The sequence below is a fragment of the Podarcis muralis genome, chromosome 4 (genome assembly GCF_964188315.1).
Source record: "Podarcis muralis chromosome 4, rPodMur119.hap1.1, whole genome shotgun sequence".
Classification (NCBI taxonomy): Eukaryota; Metazoa; Chordata; class Lepidosauria; order Squamata; family Lacertidae; genus Podarcis; species Podarcis muralis.
Genome location: NC_135658.1, coordinates 68,970,083 through 68,976,082, shown reverse-complemented (window position 1 = coordinate 68,976,082; position 6,000 = coordinate 68,970,083).

The window sequence follows — 6,000 nt, the reverse complement described above, 5'->3', positions numbered from 1 at the left end:
CACGCTCAGCTCCTTCTTCCGTGAGCTCCAGTCACACCTTAGCAGAGATAAACACAGCGGTGATGAACTGTCACGTCCTTTCACTTAGCTTCCAGACAAACACAGAGTCCAGGTTTGTCCATTTCAGCTCTTTATTCCGACATTCCCCCAGGGATTTCTCCTGGGCTCCTTTCCGCCATTACCGGCCACGTCTTTCTCCCTCAACGACCAGAGGAGAACAGAACAGAAACTCCTCCCAGACTCCTCCCAGCTTCTACTGCTGACGTCTGAATGTTGAGGCATCATGGGAACTTATTAACCAGTTAAGTTCCAACCTTAACACCCCCTCTATGCCTCGCATTCTGACAAGACCCTTTTGAGTTCAACACCTTCCCTTTTGCCTTGTGCCACTTCCCGGCATTTTTCCCAGGCACCTGTTGAACCCCTTCCACATTCCCAGAATCACACTGTGCGACACTTTTCCACGCACCTGTGATCTGATACCCTCCTGACCCTTTAAGGCCAGCAGTTGTGTCTTCTCCGTCAGACTCTTCCCCCTCTGACTTGACACCCTGTTTGTGAGCTTTCTCCATTACCGGAGATGAAGCCTCACACCTGGACACTCCTTTCACAACCCTTGGAGATGCCCAAACCTGCCCTGAACCCTGACCCTGGACTTGGTCCCCATCACCGGGTTTTGAACCCTGATTCTGGACCTGATCCCCGTCACCGGGCTCAGCCACAGCCTCCCTTCTCCCTTGAGAAGACTTTGCACCCGTCACCTGGTGACGTATTCCCTTTTCCTTGAAAAATTCCTCCAGAGCAGACCCAGTAAACTGTGACCCTCGGTCGCTCTTGAACCCTTGCACCTTGGTGGAAAACCTTAGTTCCACCTCCGCAACCCAATCCTGGATCAGTTGCGCCGCCTCCCCCTGTGATTTGAGAGAGATACACCAGCCAACCTGGCTGTGGCCATCTGTCAGCAATGGCACATACCTGGCCCCACCCAGACTCTCATACCTCATGGGTCATGACAGATCTGTGTGAACAAGCTCAAAAGCTTCCTTGGCTACCCTCCCAAACCCGGGAAAACCAAGCACCTGTGCATGTTTGCATGCCCTGCACCCTTGGGACCTCCCACATTTCCGGAGTTTGTACCCTTTTGTGCACCTGTGCAACTTTTGCACATCTTTGGGAACCGTAGCACACTGCACCTGTGCTTTCCCAGCATTCCCACCACCCTCCAGAGGTGTCTCCAGAACAAAGAAAGTGTTCTTGCTCTTCGCTTTTGACCCGTTGTCGCCCCCCTCTGAAAATGGAACAGGTGTCATTTTCAAAGCACATTTTTGAACCCCTGCTTCGTTAGAGCAGATACAGATAACCGACAACAATTCAGTCCCGGCACAACGTAGATCTCTGGCTCCTCCTGTAATGGAGAAAAACACGTTAGCCACAGCAGAAACCGACTTTTTCATTCCGTCTGCTAAACAATTGTTCCTGTTGAAAACAGCCCTGCAGTTCCGCAGCCCGCCAGTAGGCCTGCCTATCAGGTGCTGCCTGATAGCAGAAACCAAAACACCCAGCGTGTCACTGTGTCCTGGCTGGAGTTGTTCTCCACAGTTGCCATAGAAGCAGTGATGAGAAAACAACCCTCCCCAGCGTCCGAGACACGTCTTTCCCTTGCGTTCCCACGCTGGTCTTCTCCCAGACTGGTTCCCTTGGAAACCCAGCTGGCTGACCTTGGCAACATCCTGTCTTGCCCCTCTGCTCCGGTGGGGGCAACAGCGTCGCAAGCGTCCCGTCAAATTGTACACGTAGCAAAGATGAACTCCAGTGGAAAAACACTGCTTGGGCTCCCAGCTGGCCTTCTTCTCCTTCTTCCGGAAAAGCACTCCTTGCCAGCTCCGCCCCCTCTGAACCTCCACTTCATTCCAGCACGTACAGTGGAAAAACTTTTTTGAACGTGTCTTTGGAAAAGTCCGCCCCCCCCACCTGCTCAGCAGCACTCCTTGTGGCTAAAGCATCAGGGACAGGGGCTCCAGCCTTTTTAGGCTTTTGTACAGGGCTCTGGCCTTTTGCTGAAGCTTCACAGCAACTGCAGCACATTTCCAAGTGCCAATAGTCCCTTTGCCCCCCCTCTGGGGCCCACAGCCCTTCCCAGCTGTGCACCGGCTCTCACGAAGGTGGGCAGCGCCATCTTGCCTTCTGCTCTGAAGCAGCCATCTCCCGGCCCTTGCTTTCCGCCTCCAGCCTCATAAAACTCCCTGGAGCACTAGCCAAGTGGCCTCTGGCTTCCTGGCACCCAGAACAGTAGACTTCAAATCAGCAGCCAGGTTGCCCAGCTTCTTAAAGTGAGCATGGAATGTCCTCCAAGACCTGGCAGCCTGCCATCCTCTTCCGTTCTCCCAAGGGGCCCCAAGCTGTACTTACGGACCAGTTTCAGCTCCTCTGGCTCTCCCTTCCGTGGAGAAACGTTTCCTCGGCACAGGCAAACACTTTGCGTCTTTCAGCCAGCTGCTTTTAAACTCCGCAGCTCTCCTTGCCTTTTAACACCAGGCAAAAAAAAAACTCCTCGACATCAGGCGAGACTCACTGAAAGCAGCCTCCGACCTCCGGCCAGCTTCAAACGCATTCCGGCACTTCTTGAGTGACAGTTTTACAAGCGGTAATTACCCATAACCTGTGGAATATTGGTATTTTGGGACCCCAGCTAATTGATTTATTGGTCCTCAATTAGCTTTTATGGTAGCCCGGTCCGGCGCGCTTCCCTCAGCTGCGCACGCTCAGCTCCTTCTTCCGTGAGCTCCAGTCACACCTTAGCAGAGATAAACACAGCGGTGATGAACTGTCACGTCCTTTCACTTAGCTTCCAGACAAACACAGAGTCCAGGTTTGTCCATTTCAGCTCTTTATTCCGACATTCCCCCAGGGATTTCTCCTGGGCTCCTTTCCGCCATTACCGGCCACGTCTTTCTCCCTCAACGACCAGAGGAGAACAGAACAGAAACTCCTCCCAGACTCCTCCCAGCTTCTACTGCTGACGTCTGAATGTTGAGGCATCATGGGAACTTATTAACCAGTTAAGTTCCAACCTTAACATTTTCAACCCTGAGTAAAAAGCATATAGAGATTTCTTTCTTGCTGCTTGAGTATAACATCATGCTTGACCGAGGGAAATAAACTGAATATCGTGTTTCAGTGTAACGAGTAATTTATTAATTTTAATATGTTACCTACATAAGGTTCAAATATACATAACCTGCTTTTCATAGAGGAATGTGCATACCGTTTTGGTGATGGTGTCTGAGTTGATTATCATGACCTTTTCCCAGTTCAGATCCATTTAAGTTTAGAATCCTTACCAAATTCAGCTTCCAAAAAGAAAGGATTGGGGGGGGATATAAAGCCAAGTTGTGTTAAGTTCCCCCCCCCCCCAGTGTGGAATAACGTGAGATTTCCCATGCTACAGGATAGACACTAGAGGGAGAAAGAGTCAAATATAGGACAATGCCTGTAGATAAATGAAATTATTTCGTTAGCTAAATGGGATAAATATTGGTCCCACTTAGTAACAGCTGACCGATTAATTTAATTTAGACTGCAATCCAATGCTCAACTGGACTCATTGAGACTAACTTCCGAGTAAACATGTATAGGATTGGGAGTGATTGATGTTTTAAAAAATCATCCACCATTGCATAAAAAAAATATCTTAAGAACCGTATTAAAGCAATAAAGACATTATCAGCAGCAGCATTATGAGAAAACGGCTGAGAATTCACAGTCAAGTGGCAGAAGAACAAAAATAAGAGATTTTAAAATTCCATGTGGAGCAGCTTCGGTACCGATAATATCAGAAGGATCGACCAGAAGAAAGATTAAAACAGCCTGCAGTTTTGTTTTGTTTTGTTTTTAGCTTCAAAAGGAGAGTTAACCCTGTGGCTGGAGGAACAGAGCATAGTGGACCATCCTTTTGGAGAAGGATGGGATAGAAATGCTTTAAAATCAAGATCCATTAGAATCATAGAATTGTAGAATTGGAAGGGATTCCGTGCAGGAATCTCAACATGCCCGCCATCCAATTTGAAACTATACCGGACCCTGTTTAGCTTTGCAAATTTGCTAGCAGTTTTATTGTTGCGCCACTAGGTGGAGGATCCTGATGTCTGATGATACATGCGGAAACCTCCATTGATTCCACTAGCTAACTGGTTCATAATGAACATGTCAGCCCTTCAGTTAAGCCAGTCCCAAGCTTTTCAGGGCTTTAAACATCATAAGCAGTGCTTTGAACAGTGCCCAGAAAAGAACTAGGAGCCACTAAAGTGGCTTCAGCAAAGGAAATGCATAGTAACTCTGCTGTAGTCCAGATTAAACTATTGTTGGACTGCAATTCCCATCATCCCTGACTATGGGCCATGCTGGCTGGGGTTGATGGGGTTTGGAGTCTGATGACATCTGAAGGGCTATCAGTTCACTATCCATCCCTGCACAGCCTTGGGCTTTAGCTAGACTGTAGTTCAGGGAGATGGAATGAAAGTGAATTTAGTGCATATGACTGCACACGTGTAGATGCAGACATAATTCTAATAGAGGTCCTAAAAAAAAAAAAATCTTCCAAGAGGCAAAAAAGAATGCCCACACCATATGGGCATTTATTTTGAGGAGAGAGGGATGCCAGAAAAGCAAGATTGCGAAAAATGAAAACCACATCTGTCAGGCAACAGATGTGAGCCTTTTTAAAAAGAATACTTTTATTTAAAGCACTTAAACAGCAAAACCACAGATCCCAACAAATAAGGTAAAATAAAGTAAATTAAGACATCAGTTTACAAATGCTAACATTATTACAACAAACTGAAAGTGGCACAAGGTGGAACATCATGAAATTTGGCTAAACAATCTATAGCCTTTTTAACTTGGTGGGGTTACTGTTTTGTTTAGTTATGTTACGTATTTTTTGTGTTTCTATATTGTAAACCGCCATGTGATCCTTGGATGGAGGGCAGTATAGCAGTGTAGAAAATTAATAGTAATATGGATGAATAAATGTGTGTGTCATTGCAACCGGATCTGCATTTCCCAGGAATGGGCGTAGCCTAAACCATCCAGAAACACTCCTGGCTATGGCTGTCACCTGGGCATCCAGACTCAAGGATGAATCCAAAACCAACCAAGGCAAGCACTACCAACCTTAAGACAGGATGAACTACTATTTCCATATCTATATTCTACTTGATTAGGAACAGCCCTCGTCTCTGGAGAAAGTTTGTTTGCCTCCAATCCCAGTCCATTGCTGACTTCTACAATACAGTGGTACCTCGGGTTAAGAACTTAATTCGTTTTGGAGGTCCGTTCTTAACCTGAAACTGTTCTTAACCTGAAGCACCACTTTAGCTAATGGGGCCTCCTGCTGCCGGCGCGCCGCCGGAGCACGATTTCAGTTCTCATCCTGAAGCAAAGTTTTTAACCCAAGGTACTATTTCTGGGTTAGCGGAGTCTGTAACTTGAAGCGCCTGTAGCCTGAAGCGTCTGTAACCTGAGGTATCACAGTATGTGGGAAAGGTGGGTATTGGGCTGCTGGGGTGGGCCACGCCACGTCATGTGGCCTTCTTTCCCTCGTCTTCTTTCCCGGCATCAACACAGAAATGAATGGAAATAAAGCAAATATTTTGACTTAATTGTCTTAGAAATCATGGAAACCTTGGTTCTGAAAATTGTGCTGCCTGTATTGGTGTGAGTGATGCAGTCCCATGGCACAAATTTCATGTGGTCCCAGTGCAAAGGAAAAGAGCTAAGATCTTCTCCCTTACTACAATGTCCAAACAAGATGTTATGGGGAAGAATAATGATAGGTTTGTAAGGGCTCTTCCATAATTTTGCCAAGGAAATTCTTACTGTTTAGGGCCTAATGCCATTAGCCTCTCTTGTAGATGGAGATCCTTTATGAAATGCATTCAGGACCGGAAAACAAATCTGTACTGAGATACACAGAGAACCATTTTTTACTATTGGAACTGC